Genomic DNA, 16,718 nt, shown 5'->3' on the forward strand with positions numbered 1-16,718 from the left:
GACTCTTTAAGAAATGAAGGCAATAAGGCGTGGGGAACTGTTTTAAGAAAAGAAAGCATGTTTTTAAAGAAAAACCTCACATCGCAACGTTTTAAAACGAACGGCATTTCCCTCCATGATAAGTACGATATGCATGTATGGAGTGATGAATACATGACTGAAAACCTATGTTGATATACTTTAACTGTACGAAGTAACGCTTACAAGTCTTCAACTCATTTTAGTTTTTATGTGTATCCTCCCAGGGACCAGAAGAGCATGACACGTCATAACGAGCACAGCCCAAGGGGAAGAGCACGAAAGCTTAGGCAAGATATTTTGTATGAGAAAATTTAATTATAAAATTTATGTTTTCCGTTGTTACCTTTTAAATTAAGAAAATGAATTTTATTTATAAATATGGAGTCTTTTGTATCCTGGCATAAAATGAAAAGAAATTTTAAAAGAAACCGTAATTCCCGTCGATTTTTATTAAAATCATTTTGTAAAGGACCCATCACAAGGACGGGCGTTACACGTTGGAACCATTTGCAGAAGTCCATCCCCTCCTCCCTCGTCATCGTAAGACATGCATGTGGCATGACCACCTTGTTGCCTTTCACCTGCAAATGTAGATTATGTTTAATTCTCATTTTCTCAAGATCTTTTCCCGTCTTTGATCGTGTCCTTCTTCTTTTTATTAATACTCATCAATGTACCCAGTATATTATCATAGATATTTTTCTCTATGTGCATAATATCCAAACTATGTCATAACATGTAGGACGACCAATATGGCAAATTAAAAAAAATACTACGCTTTGTCCAATTCAATACTACGACCAAAATTGTTCGCTCTAGCATGTACCAGTTGTTCTACTATCTCTTCTTCAAACAACCCATTTGGTGCAATTCTGTTCTCTACTCTCCCATCAAACTTAGTGCATTCTCTTCTTCATGCATGATTTTAACCACTCACTAGCAGTTTCTTTATTACACGTCAGACAAGTTAACTTCCCTTTAATACTCCAACTGGAAATATTCCCATACGTCGAAAAGTCATTTATCATCTACATTACTGCAGCATGCATTTAAAAAGATCTCTATGTGGATGCATCATAAGTTCTGATACATGTTTCCCATAACTCTTTAAGCTCTTCAATCAACGGCTACATGTATATGTCAATGTCATTCCCATGAGTTCTTGGGCCAGGGATAAGTAAAGTTAACAAAACGTTGGGCACCTTCATGCACCTCCATGGTGGAAGATTGTATGAAATCAACACTTCGGGCCAAGTGCTATAACTTATACTCATATTCCTAAAAGGGTTGAATCAGTCGATTGTGAGTCTCAGGCGCACGTTCTGAGCTTCTATCCCAAACTCTAGTTATTGATCATCGAAAGATTGTCATGCAAGTGAGTTAGCTGGGTGTCTCATATATGCTCACCCTTAACTCTTTTCTCCTCGTGGCACCTCACATCGTGAGTTGCTTTCTTACACATATATAGTCTTTGCAACCTAGGTTTCAAGGAAAAATATTGCAACACCTTAACCTATACGTTTTTCTTACCCTTCCACCTCGACTCTCCGCATATGTTCACAAGTTATAGCACTTGGCCCGTAGTAATAAACTAGAGAGAGATGGAAGAATATGTTCACAATTTCCTGTCAGTAGACAACAAGGGAGAATGATCTTGAAAAAATGTCTAAATTTTAGTCTAATTATTTAACTATCACAAACTCTCCGGCCTTGACAACTCTCAAGGCTGGAGAGACTTTGACAGTTAAACAATTTGATAGACATTTCTTCAAGATAATTATTTTTCGTTGTCTATAAGACAGAAAGCTTGTGAGCATATTCTTCCATGTCATTACATATCTTAGTTACTTATTAGTTGATACATATGTAATTTTAATTGTTATTATATAATTGTTAATATATAGTTGTTATTATATAATTATAATTGTTATTATTCCTAAATTTTAATTTTAATTGTTATTATATATCTTAGTTACTTATTAATTGATACCTATTTAATTATAATTGTTTTTATAATTGATACTTATTTATTTCTTATTATTTATATTATAACTTAGTTTAAGTTGATTTATTTTAATTACTTACAAAAATAAACACATATTAGTTATAATTAGTTATTATGTCTAAAATGTTTACTAATATTTATATACTTAATTGAGTGAGTTATTTATTTAAATAGACAGTGAGTATATAATTTCTAATTAAGCATTTATTTTATCATTATTTATTTACTTTCTATTTTATTTTAAATAAGTATATTTATTTATTCCAACTCTCTACTTATTTGGTGGGTTCAAGACTTCTTGCTTGAAGAGTAATCTACTTTCTTTATTTAAATATATATATATATATATATTTAATAATATAATGATTTGGAACCTCACAATGGTAGGAATAATTAATAAGTTATTATTAATTCCTTCTATTATATGTATATTATACTTAGTATATAGTTAAGATATTTACTTATAAGTTGCATAATAATCATATTCTAATTAAACTAGTATGAATATATATATACTTATTAAATATTATTTATTTATTCCCACATTAAATGCTTTTCATTTTAACTTTCACCTAAGTTCCTAAACTTATAATTTATATTATAACTAATATAAAATATATTATAACTAATATTATAATGTTTCAATATTTTTTTAATAGTTATTGAATTTCTAAAAATTATTTTTGAAGGGGTATTAAATTGTTTTGAGTTGAAACCCAATACCCAAACTGAGTCAGCCTAATAGATGAAGACGATAGCCCTAAGGTCTTCAAAGCCTACCTCCCCTTTACCAACACTCACCAAATAGTACTTCCTCTAGCATTTTTGTTATGAATCCCATAAAGTCGGGCCAGGCTTGTTGGGCCTCCAACGTGGGCAAGACATAGCTGATTTTATCATCTTCGTTGTTCATCCATCTCATTACTGTTATAATTCCATTCAATTCTCATAATCTGCAGCTAGGGTCTTAACGATTGTTGGGGTTTGATTATCATTGGCTAACGCAATTGGTCTATGGAGTAGTGCTACATCCCTCGGGGTATATACTAGTTAAGTGTATATAGTATATAGTATTATTATATAGGTATTGTATTAATATATATAGTATAATACTATATAGTATTATAATCTAAGTATTATATATATAGATATATATATATATAAGTATATATATGGTACAAGTATATATGTATACTTATATATTATACATTGATAATATATATAATGATAACATATAATATATATGTATATCATATGTATAGTATAATTTATATATATATATATATATATAAGAAAAACACTACTATGATGCCTAAAGCTTACCGCCCAAGTTGACCCAAAATTAAATTTTTATTTTATTTTATTGTTTACTTATTTATTAAGGAAGTGTATTGGTTATTTTTTTAGTTTTTAAAAATAGTTAAATATATTAAGAAAATATGAAAAATGAAAAAAAAAAGCACAAATGTGCTAGCGCTCAAATGGGGCGGTGCTACTTTGCTATACTAGTATTATTATTATATATATTAGTATATATTATTTAATATATTATGTAATTATACTAGTATATATAAACATATATAATATTTAATATAATAATTAGTAATATATATTATTTATCAATATGATTTAAGTCTATACACGTGGCTACATTTGAATTTCCCACTTAAATGTTCAGACGTTTACATCATACATTTGAAGTATTAAATTCCACGTTCGAACGTCAGATAAGTAATGACTGTAATGTAGCATCTAGGCTCAAGCACAGGCATATGCTAAACCCATCACACAATGTTGTTTGTTGGTAAGTTTCTTTTCTGTTCATTTTGTTTTCTACACCCGACGTTTAGCTCCATCTCTCCATTCAATTTTCTTTTTGTTTTTTTTTTTTTTTTTTTCCGTAAACTTCTCCCCTGGAAACCCATTACCCCTTATCTCACATCTGGATTTTAGTTTCTCTCAGAAGACTTTCCCTCTTCTATACTCTCTCGCTTCCTATCTCGCGTTCTTTAAATTTTCTGGTGGAATTGGTGTTGAAATTCTTGAGATTTCTAGCGCGAGTTGTTGAATCGTACAAGGTAAGCACCATTTATTTCTTCCATTTTCATTCTTCTCTCTTTGCTTTTCATTTTTTTGCTTCCGCACTTCACTCTCTCTTTTCCTCATTCTCTCAACTGCATCCCTATTTTTTTCCTTTCATTTTTTTCAGATTTTTTTTGCTCTCATTAGACTCTCTCTCCCTCTCATGCGCCTTCATTTCTCTTGTGTTTTACCTTGCTGCAATTCTAAGAGTTTTCAACCTTCTTGGCCTTGTCTTCCTCTCCACGTGCAGGTAGCCCCTCTTGATCGCTTCTCTCTCTCTCACCCTCTTTTTTTATTCTTTGGGTGTTAAGCTTTCCTTTTTGCCGTTTGGGTTGGTTTGGATTTTTTCTTTTGTTGCATTGGAAATAAATAGTAATGAACCCTACTAGGAGCCATTTAAGATTATGAAGTTTTGAATATTTTTGGTGGAGTTTTGAATGGAGAAAAGTTGTGTTATGTATTGCTTTTTGGATGAGTCGTTGGTGGTTGCTTAGAGTTATGAGCTGTAGTGGTGGGGTTGATATATGAGTTCTACTACGTACAAGCAAGTCTATGTACCGATCTGCCTACCAATGTTGCTGCCTTCATATTCTAAATTCAAATTGGTATCATTTTCATTAAAGTCTCACTTTCTGACCAATCACACTAGATGGGTGCACAAAATCGCTTACAACCAGATTTTTCCTTGATATATTAATTATTTGAGTTTGACGTGGGTTACGGTGGATGTATAGGTCAATGTAGATATTAATTTATGATATTCGGGGTTGAAATGTGGGCTGTCCAGGTTATATTGTAACTGTTTGAGTTGCGTAAATTGATGAAATATGGTTTGGAATTATGGGTTTTAATTATTTAGATCAAAGTTGTTTTGTTAGTAATTAACACTTAGTGTATATTATTTTATGAATAGGTGACAAGATTATTAGAGTTCAAAATCAAGACTCAAATATTACGCTGTAAGAATCAGGTAAGCGGGGTTCCTATGCTAGGTTTGTATAAAAAAGAAATGAACTGAGGCTGGTTTGTAAAAATGTGCATGCTATTTTTTGAAAAGAAAATGTGAAAAGAACCTCAGTCATGTGTTCTGCATTCACTCATGAAATCTATATGAAAGAGAAAATCCCTTTTTACATGAAAAGTGTAGACATGAGCAATATTTGACATGTTCTAAAATGTGAAAAGGAGTGAATATGATATTTGAGATTTTTGTTCATAAGATATGAAATGTTTTGGATCTATTATTGATCATTAGAAAATGATATGAATGTGTTAAGCACGTGGTTTGATATGATATGAATATGAAAAACCTTTGGCATACTTATCTGTTTTTATTCTAATTCTGAATATGGTTTTGATATGATACTGGTTCACATAATATGGTTGGTACCAACATGATATGATATCAGTGCACCCACTTTGTAAACAAAGTGGTCTTTTATGTATTCTTTTCTGTATGCACACTCGAGGCTCCGAGATTGTAAAAAGGGAAAGTTTCACAATATAATACTACCTGGTTTGGCCACTGGAGATACCTCAACCCTACCATGGGGGTTAAACATGGTATATGATATAATACGATTCGATATGATATAATAAAATGAGAATGTTCAGTTATGTTGGCCAAAGTGTTTTTGAATATGAACAGTTATTTTATTCTGAATATGAACAGATTGAAATGTCCCTCTATTTTTTTATCTTTCTTGATAATATGTTTTGAGATTTGCATATGAAAATGAAATATTTCTATTTCCTGCGCATGAAACTTTATGAAAGGGCTCATGTTGTACACACTAGTATATGTGCTTTGCTTAATAAGTTGTTGATAACTCACTCCCTTATCTCCAAATATTTTTCAGATGATGTGGATGTTTTAACTGAGGACCAGAAATAGAAATTGTGAGCAAGGCTAAGCTAAGGATAGGGTGTTTGGGTACCTTTGTAATAACCCGCTCATTCTTTCTTCTATAATTACGAGCCTTGTTCTACGTGCTAAGTTTCGATGGCGTGTTTTAAAAGATACCAAGCGGATTTTAAAGCAAACTCAGTATTTTCAAGGTTACGGATATTTTAAATGTTCTAGAAATATTTTATATAGGATATTTTCAATGTTATTGGACTATTCTTGTTTTTAAATAACACAATTATAATATTTTGAAGAGCTCCAAAAATATTATGATTGTGAAAAATTATTTAATTTAAACGATTTTAGTCATTTAAACATATTACGAGATTTAAATTTATATTGAAAACTCTAAATTAATTTAAATGGTTTTATTCTCTTCAAGTGATTAACGAGACTTCATCATTTTAATTAATGGTGAAGGAATATTATCTTATGAACTTTAGTTTATAAAATAATATTCTATTTAAATAAAATGCTTACACATTTTCAAATCAGTATTTAAACTCACCATTAGATCACTTTGAAGATCCCAAAATGAAGGGCCTGGATTAAATACCCAAGCCCCTATCTTTTTCTCCTCACTTTTTCCTTTCCTCTCTCTCTCTCCTCTCCCTTTCTTCCATCCTGTCGGTATTCTTTCTCCCTCTCCTTGGCTGTGCTTCATGTCTCCTCCAGCCGACGCCACCACCGACCACCCAGCCTCACCTCCACCATCGGCAACTCCCCCTCTCACTGGCAAGTTCAACCCCACCGGTGGTGAGTCCCATAGGCAACCCACTCTCTCTCCTCTTCCCTCCAACCGAATGGGTATGCAAACCAATTTTTTCTCCTAACGCCGCCATACATGGCCAGCTTGGCCACCGACTACCACAAACGGCACCACCACCTCATGGGTTTCCTCTCCATGGTCTTCTTTCCCCCAACTCTCTCCTCTCCGTTGCACCACCACACACACACACACGCAAGAAGCAAGCACGGCTTCTCCACCGTGCACAGTCGTACACGGCAACCCACACCACCTTACCACCACCACTATGATCCTCAGCTACCCACGACCTACCCTAGCAAATTCCATGCCCAACCAAGATCCCCACATCTCTCACTCTCCCCCACTCTCTCATGCATGAGTTGCACCACCCATGGCCAGGTCGGCCACCGTTCAGCCACCACCTCGCCACCACAACTCCATCAAGCTCCTCCATGCCTAGCCATAACTTCCAACCCCTTCCTTGACTCACACGCACCCTCACTCTCTCTTGGGTGCACTATTCACGACGAGATACTGCTGTGCTCCACCCCTCACCACGATTCCAAGACCACCTTGAGCCTTTCCAAGACCATGCCTAGCTATTCCCAAGCTCAAACCACCACTTTATGTGGTGGACAGCCACTATACGTGGCTAATCACCATCATACGTTGTTTAACCGTCACGTACGACTCTTCCGACATCTTTCACCGTGACAGGTAGCGAGCAATGCATGCGTTATCTTATCGATGGTATAAACCCTCTATCTCTCATTATTTATGGTAAATAGTAGTCGATAGGTTGTGAACTGTGTTGTTAGTATTGTGCTATGTAGTTGTTAAGTGAAGTGTGGCTGTGTAATGAAGTGTTGGACATAACTGTGTAGAATTGTGGATTGTGCTGTGGAGTATGGGTGTGAAGCATGTGCCGTAGTTATAATGTAGCGTTTTGTTGTGAAAGGAGTACACGTTAAATGTACTCCATGTGATGGAGTAGTGCACCATATGGCTTATATGTCGTAATGGTAATGTGATGTAGTGTGAAGGGAGCACATGTGGCGTGTGCTCCATGTCATGTAGCGATGCACCGTGTGGTGTGCATCATGGTAATACATGATGTAGCATGGGGGAGTACACAAGGTGCTTACTCCATGTTGTGCAGCGATGCACCATGTGGCACACGTCATAATGACGCGTGACATAGTGTGGAAGGAAGAAAATTCACATGAAATGTACTCTATCTAGTGTCATGATATACCGGACGACATGTCATGAAGGTTTGGACGGTGTAGTTGAGAAGCATAGAGTGTATTGTGTAGCGTCGAGAACTGTGTAACAGTATCCTGAAATAGCTGTGACGTGGACTGTAGTCTTAGATGACGGGTGTCACCTTGTGGTTGACTTATGGCTGAGAGTATGTGCGAAGTGGTAGAAATGTGTAAGAGTAGCGCAGGGGGCATGACGAGCGTCGTGACGTAACTCGGGATTAGTCTTGAGCTACTTAATGTGACAGTGGTGTAATTGTGGATGTAATCCTGTCTTGTTAAGTATTGGGATGAACTTGTACAGGGCTGGGAAGTAGGAAGAGTCCTACCGACCGGGAATGAGCAAGTTGGTATCAGAGTATGGTGCTTGTTCATATAAGCAACCTACCAATGGACTGCGTGTTAGTCTTAAGTAATAAAGGGATAAAGTACACGTGCCTATGGCAAGACAAGTGTGCCAGACAGGTTTACCATATGTAATAGGTAATCTGTCTTGAGCATGGTTACACAGTGTTTTAGCCTCAGAGTTGGCTTTAAGCCATATGGCGTGTATAGATGGGCATGAAGGTAGTGATAAGTATATCGTCTAAGGTTGGAACATGTGACTCTGTCAGTCAGAATCATGAGTCGGAATGTGGAAAAAAGAGAATAAGATGAAAGTCTTAGTGTCTTAACTCTAAGGTGAATTATAGAAGTAAACTTTAAGGGATAAGATTCTGAAGGTTTTAGCATAGTAAATGGCACATAAGAATCCAGGGAGGGGCGGAGAGTGTTCCAAGTGAAGCGTAGTTCTATTTCTAGTATAGTTGCTTATGCATTAGATAGAGAATGACTTATGTGTATGCATGTAGGTTGCTATCTGACATGCACACTAATGGACTTCATGAAATGAGTATGGCATGACGTTCAGGTAAGTATTGCGTTCATACCCTTCAAGAGTTTTCTAAAGGATAAGAAAATGAAAATTAAATGCTTTTCTTTACGAAACACATTTTACGAAAGAACGCTAAGTACAAGTTTTCAACTATAAGTACGTAATGACCTAATGAGTGCGCGAAAGTGCACTCTAAGTACCTTATTATTGGATTAAAATACTAAAATGTGAATAGAAATAATAAAAATTAATGTGTATTCTTAAATTGAGTTTCTATCTATGTTGGGATACTCCTAAACAGTTTTTTATGTTTAATTTCAGAGTTTATTAAAGAGCAAATCAAAGCCTAGTCAAATTCAAAGGAGGAGCTTCATGGGGTTTGAGAGCAATTTGGATCAAGAAAAAAAAGAAAAAAATCACAAAAGGAAATTGCAAGAAGTCCAAATCTGAAATTTGCTAGGAGATAGTCTAGACATACTTTAGTATTTGGACCGTAACGTTTTACTCACATATCAGATTGATGCAATTCTCAATGCATTAGAAAGCTACCTTAAAGGGATATAAATTTATCTCTAATAAGGATTTCCAAATTCGAACTCCTGAAGTACGTATGTGGTGCCAAGATGAGTCCTAAAATTTAGGTGATTTTTTATGCAAAAATTATGAAGACATTAGGGTTTCTTTCCTACCCTATATAAGCATATCATTAGCATGAAATAGTGGGGCAGAAGAGGCATAAGAGGCAAATTTGAAGAGAGGAGAAAATCACTTCCATGGTTGCCGTTCACTTCATTCTTCTCTTTAGATTTTTGTCATCCATTATATTTATGGGTAACTAAATTCTCAAATAGGGTTAGGGATGAACTTGCACATTAGATGATATTTTTAATTTATGTATTTGATTTTCAATTACTAAAACTCTTTTATTTTATCATTCTCAATTCATCGTTGATGTTTTCTTTTCCGAATAATCATAGAATTTATTTTGTTTATGGATTCAGTCATGCTTTTTCTATTGAATGGATTAGTTCTTTGATTATGTTTGGATCAATTATTTATCTATATTGATTTAATTCTTTGCTGCAATATCGCTCCCTAAGTTTATTGTGGTCATTGGATTTTCTCAATAGGGATAATAATTTACATATTTTAGAAGTGGTGAATGATTTTTCAAAGGGTTACATTTAGTTTAATTTTGGTTTATAAATCTATATCTTCCGATTGGAAATTTTTGGAATTGAGTTTCCAATTGAGTTATCCAATGAATTAAGAATAATTAAAATACCAGAATTATGGAAGGGATTTCCGACGCTTTGCTGTTCGTCAATTTGATTACTTCTTCCGTTAATAACCTTGTTTAAATTTAATTTACATTTAAACTTAATTTTTATTCTCCATTAATCATTTAATATTTTTGTTTAGTTTCTTTGTTCCTTTTGGTATTCTTTTAATTTGTCTCCATGTGGAATCGACACCCCAAATCTATGCTACAATTACCACGCTATTCTTTGGGAGTAATCACGACCCTTCTTGGCAGCCCCTTTTCATGCACCCAAATTATGTAAGTGTATGTATGTGGATGGATGTTATACGTGGTATGCATTGTATGTAGTTTTACGAAATGAAATGAGAGGCCTCGGTCCTATGCTTTAAACGACGTGAAGAAAGTATTTTAAAATGTCCCTATGAAAGACAATGCTTTAAATGATGTACGAACTGATATTTTAAATGATGTCATGAAAGATGACATTTAAGTCCATACTTTTTAAATGACTTTTATGAATGAACTGAAAGAAATGACTGAAAGAACTGTAGCGGACTGAATGGACTATAAATGATTGAAAAGGGTTGAAAGGACTGAAATGAATGGAAAGGACTGAATGTTTAATGTATGAAAATACGTATGGCCATATGAATGGAAAAGGGTACCAAAGGACTGGACTAGGCAGATTGCAATGCCAGGTAACTAGTACTGGTAGTGCACCCAGTGCTGTACCCTAACTGAAATGGATTCCTAACCCTTGGCCACGAGTGGAATCAAGTCTAAAAGATCACTAACCCCAGCACACAGGGCATAACAGTGTGCAACGGCCAATGAAAGTGATAAGAAAAAATATATCTAAGAAAAGATGTATGCATGATAAGACCCTTTAAGAAATGAAGGCAGCGAGGCGTGGGGAGCTGTTTTACGGAAGAAAACTCTTTTTAAAGAAAAACTCCACCTTGCAACGTTTTAAAACGAATTGACTGTCTATGTATGATATGTATGAAATGATGAATGCATGGATAAAAACCTATGTTATTATATTTTAACTATATGAAGTAATGCTTATGAGTCATGGACTCATTTTAGTTTTTATGTGTGCATTCCCAGGGACAAGATGATCATGATGTGTTAGGATGGACACAGCCCAAGGGGAAGAGCACGAGCCTATGCATACTATTTTGTACGAGAGACTTTAATTATGAAATTTAATGTTTTCCACTGTAACCATTTAAATTAAGAAAAAAGTTTTATTTACAAACATAGAGTCTTTTGTATTCTGGCACAAAAGGAAAAGAAATTTAAAAAGGGAACCATAATTCCCGTCTATTTTCATAAAATCATTTTCTAAAGGACCTACCACAAAGACAGGCATTACAACCTTAGGGTATTGTTAATAGAAAGACTTTCTGTTGTCCCTTAGATATGTTATTTATTTTGGGTTTAGTAAGAGTTAAGAATTTTTCAGTTTATCTTGTTGGGACTAATGGGAAATTCTGGACCCTTTGGTTTATGTTCTTTGTAGAAATGACTATATGGACATCATAATAAGTTAATTTTGGAAAATATAATATTGTTTATTGTTTTCAAAGTCTTTGAAGATTTTAGATGTATTGAGAGGCAAGTTTATAAGTGACAAGTAGGAATCCTCTGACCCCTGTGGGATTGGGGCGTTATAGTTGGTATCAAAGCTAGGTTTGAGGTTCTGTAGACTATAGTATGTGAGATTTTGGAACATAGACAGATTTAAGGAAATTATTTTTCAGATTTGATGTTAGAGTGAAGGGGACTTGAAGAAATAATTTTTATGGTATTTGAGGATTTAGAATTTGTAGACTTTGAGAGTGATTTTGAGGTGTAGGAATATATAAGTTTATGAGCTGATTTTATGTTAATTGAGGTTTGTTTTGATTCCGTAGACTTTATATAAAGATTTGATAAGATTGAAGGTTAGAATTTAGAGATGTATCATTACTATTGTTGCATGATCATGTTCGTTTTACGATTGCCATTATTTGTCTATGTTTATTTGAACCCTATATTCTTGAAAACAATTTCTGTTTTTTTTAAAGGTTCAAGTTTTTCAGGATGCCACCTCGTTGCTGGGAATGAAATATGTCAGATTTGAATGCGAATGATAATGGAAGGGAGGCAAATCCAAGCGCTTCTTAAGTACTTAGAGTAGTGGCACATCAATTATTAGATGATCTAGCGCAGAATCCTCGGGTTGCCACTGCAACAGTAATGAAGGAGGTTGTGTTGTGGAACATTTCAACTGGTTGCACCCTCTTCATTTGATGGGATGGGTGACCCAACATTGGCAGAGGATTGGGTTCAGGATATTGAGGAGATACTACAAGTCTTGATGTGCATAGATGAGAAGAAGGTGGCTTACGCCACATTCAAGCTGACTGGAGAGGTGAAAAAGATGGTGGATTTCTAAAAGAACCATCAGAGAATCTGAAGGGACAAAAATAGTCACTTGGTTGCATTTCAAGCAGATTTTTCTAGAACGCTTCTTCCCAAGCTTGGTTAGGGAAGACAAGGCTATTGAATTCACCACTTTGGCACAGGGAGCTATGTAAGTACAACAATACACAACCAGATTTATAGAGTTGGCACGTTTTGTTGCATAGCTAATCCCTAATGAGGAGAATAAGTGTCGCAAGTTTGAGCAGGGGCTGAACAAAAAGATTTATGAGTGAATGGTGGGTTTCCAGATCCAAAATTTTACATAATTGGTGAATAAAGCTATAGTGTTGGAAAGAAGCCTTCAAAGAAGCGTTGCACTACATGATCAGAGGAAGAGGACTACTCCATCTGGATATCATTCTGGCATGGATTAGGGGCCATGGAAAAAGAGGAATGAACGTAGTAGCTCAAGGAAGAAACCAATTCAGGGTAACCCACAAGCATATCATTGTAGAACCTACGACCGAGTACACGCTGGACAATGCAGGAAGGAGGCAAGTCTATGTTTCCATTGTTGCAAGTCCACTATCTTAGGGACTACCCATTAGAATTGGATAGAAATGAAACCACTTTACCACCACCACCACTTAGGGTTGGAGGGACATCGCGAGGTACTAATCAACATCCTACTACACTTGCTTGAGTCTTTGCATTGACGCCTGGAGAGGCTGAAGATAGGGATGACGTGATCACAGGTATTATCTTTCACTTCTTTTTGGAATTCACATTGTGTTTAATATGAACTCTCACCCTTAAATCAATGGATTATTCAAAACGTGATCATAGGTATTCTTCCCTTGTTTTCTAATGATTCTACTGCATTATTTGATTCTGGAGCAACACATTCTTTTATTTCTTTGAGTTATGCTAAGTTATGCACTTGGGAAGGTGAAAGGTTGAATTACAAGTCAATAGTCTCAACTTTGATGGGGATTTCAGTAACTTGTGATAAAATTCTCCTTGAATGTCCGTTATCTATTGAAGGGAGGATGATGCCAGTTGATCTAATAATTTTTGCCATGACTGGTATCGATGTGATACTAGTATGGACTGGCTGGGTTCTTACCATGCCAGTATTGATTGTTTTAAAAAGGAGATAATCTTCAAGCCTCCTGAGGGAGATGAATTTCAATTTGTGGGGTCGAAAGCACGATCGCTTCCATCTATTATTTTAGCAGTGCAGGTTGCGAAACTGTTACGTGATGGTTGTCAAGGATTTTTAGCCTGTGTAGTAGGGGTGCCAAAAGATGAGTTGAAGTTGGAAGAGATTCCAATCATGAGAGATTATCCGGGTGTGTTTCCTAAAGACTTGTCTGGACTACCACCTAAGGAAGAAGCAGAGTTTGCCATTGAGTTAGTCCCAGGCACGACACTTCTTTGAAAAGCCCATTATCGAATGGCGCCATCTGAGCTAGTGGAACTCAAAGAGCAGTTATAGGAATTATTAGAGAAGGGTTTTATTAGGCCTAGTGTATCACCTTGGGGAGGTCCGATTTTGTTTGTGAAGAAGAAAGATGGGTCGATGAGAATGTGTATTGATTACAGAGAAATTAATTGGGTGACTATAAAGAATAAATACCCACTACCACGCATAGAAGATTTATTTAATCAGCTTCAAGGTGCTTAGGTATTTTCTAAGATTGATCTTCGATCTAGGTATCATCAATTGAAGATCAGGGCAGAAGACGTTGCTAAAATAGCTTTCAGGACTAGATACGACCATTATGAGTTTTTGGTCATGCCTTTTAGCCTAACTAATGCCCCAGCGGTAATCATGGATTTGATGAACAAAGTGTTTCATGTTTTCTTGGATAAATTTGTGGTAGTATTTATAGATGATATACTATAAATTTGTGGTAGTATTTATAGATGTTTTCTTGGATAAATTTGTGGTAGTGCAACAGTTATTTTTGCACTTTGGACTTGGAGGCACTACCTATATGGTGAAAAGTGTGAAATCTACACGGACCATAAGAGTTTAAAGTACTTCTTCACCCAAAAAGAATTAAACATAAGGCAAAGGAGGTGGCTTGAATTGGTCAAGGACTATGATTGCACCATCAATTATCACCCAGGTAAAGCTAACGTTGTAGCTTTTGCACTAAGTAAAAAGTCAATGGGGCCAACTGTAGCGGCTATTACTACTCACACCAGTTGTTAATGGACTTTGAAAGAGTAGGTATTGAAGTTATTACTAGTGACTAGTAGGCTTTGTGGCCAGTTTGATGGTCCAACTAGCCTTATTAGATCGAATCAAGGCAGCTAAAAAAGAGGATTCGGGGTTAGTGAAGTTGGCTAAAGAAGTCGGGAAAGTGAATCTGAGATCAGTATTTTTGAAGATGGTTTGTTGAGATTCAGAGGTAGATTGTGCATGCCAGCTAAGGAAGAACCAAAAAGGGAAATCCTAGAGGTAGCACATCGATCTTTTTACTTAGTCCACCCGGTACCAAGTTGTATCTGGACCTAAGAGAATATTTTTGGGGGAATGGCTTGGAAAGATAAATTTCTAAATTTGTGGAATAGTGCCTAACTTGCCAATAGGGTGATTGTGGATCGCTTGATGAAGACTGCTCGCTTCGTGCCCATAAAAGTTTTCTATAAGCTAGAAAAATTAGCTTAGTTGCATGTGCAGGAGATAGTGAGGTTGCATAGGGCACCAGTATCCATTGTGTCAGATAGAGATCCCCATTTCGCTTCAAATTTTTGGCAAAGTCTAGAAGAGGCCATGGGTACTAGATTAAATTTCAGCACTGCTTTTCACCGTCAGACTGATGGACAGTCAGAAAGGACTATTCAGATTCTAAAAGACACGTTGAGGGCATGTATGATGGATTTCAAGGGAACTTGGCTGAGACATTTACCATTGGTTGATTTTGCTTATAATAACAGCTTCCAGGCCAATATTGGAATGGATCCTTACGAGGCATTGTATGGCAGAAGGTGCCAATCTCTATTGTTTTGGGATGAAATGGGTGAAAGAAAGATTTTGGGGCTAGAAATCATTCAGAAAACCACAGAGAAGATAGATATCATCTGGGTTAGAATGAAAGCTGCTCAGAGCCAACAAAAGAGTTATGCGGATAATCATCAATGCCAGTTACAGTTTGAGGTTGGGAGCAAAGTGTTTTTGAGGATAGCACCAATGAAAGGAGTTATGAGGTTTGGGAAGAAGGGAAAGTTGAGCCCTAGATTTATCGAACCCTTTGAGATTCTTGATCGGGTTGGACCAATGGCTTATAGGGTAGCATTCCCACCTTCTCTTGTGGAGGTACATGATGTATTTCATGTTTCCAAGTTGAGGAAATGCATTCCCAATCCCACTCATATTGTTGACAGTGAGCCACTTCAGATTCAGGAAGATATGACTTATGCTGAAAATCCAATGTAAATTTTAGAACAGAAAGAACAAGTGCTATGGACCTGAACCATCACTTGGTCAAAGTGGTATTGAATAATCATGCTATCAGATAAGCTTCTTGGGAATTGGAAGAGGAGATGCAAATTAAGTATCCTCAGTTGTTCAACCTTGATGACTTGTGACATATTCCGAGGATGAAATTTTTATAGGGGGAGGATGTAGCATCCGGGCTCAAGCCCAGGCCCATGCTAAACCCATCACACGATGTCGTTTCTTGTAAGCTTTTTTTCTCTTCATTTTGTTTTCTCCACCCGACGGTTAGCTCCCTCTCTCCATTCAGGTTTTTTTTTTTCATAAACTTCTCCCCTGGAAACCCATTTCCCCTCATCTCATATCTAGATTTCGGTTTCTCTCAAAATACTTTCCCTCTCATCTACTATCTGGCTTACTCTCTCACGTTCTCTGATTTCTCTAGTGGAATTGGTGTTGAAATTCTTAGAGATTTCTGGCGCGAGTTGTTGAATCATACAAGGTAAGCACCATTTATTTCTCCCATTTTCATTTATCTCTCTCTGTTTTTCAGATTTTGGTTTCTGTACTTCACTCTCTCTTCTCCTCATTCTCTCAATTGCATCCCTATTTCTTTTCCCTCCTTTTTCCATATTTGTTTTGCTCTCATCAAACTCTCTCTCCCTCTCTTGTACCTTCGTTTCTCCCCTATTTTAC

The sequence above is a fragment of the Carya illinoinensis genome, chromosome 1 (assembly GCF_018687715.1).
Source record: "Carya illinoinensis cultivar Pawnee chromosome 1, C.illinoinensisPawnee_v1, whole genome shotgun sequence".
NCBI lineage: Eukaryota > Viridiplantae > Streptophyta > Magnoliopsida > Fagales > Juglandaceae > Carya > Carya illinoinensis.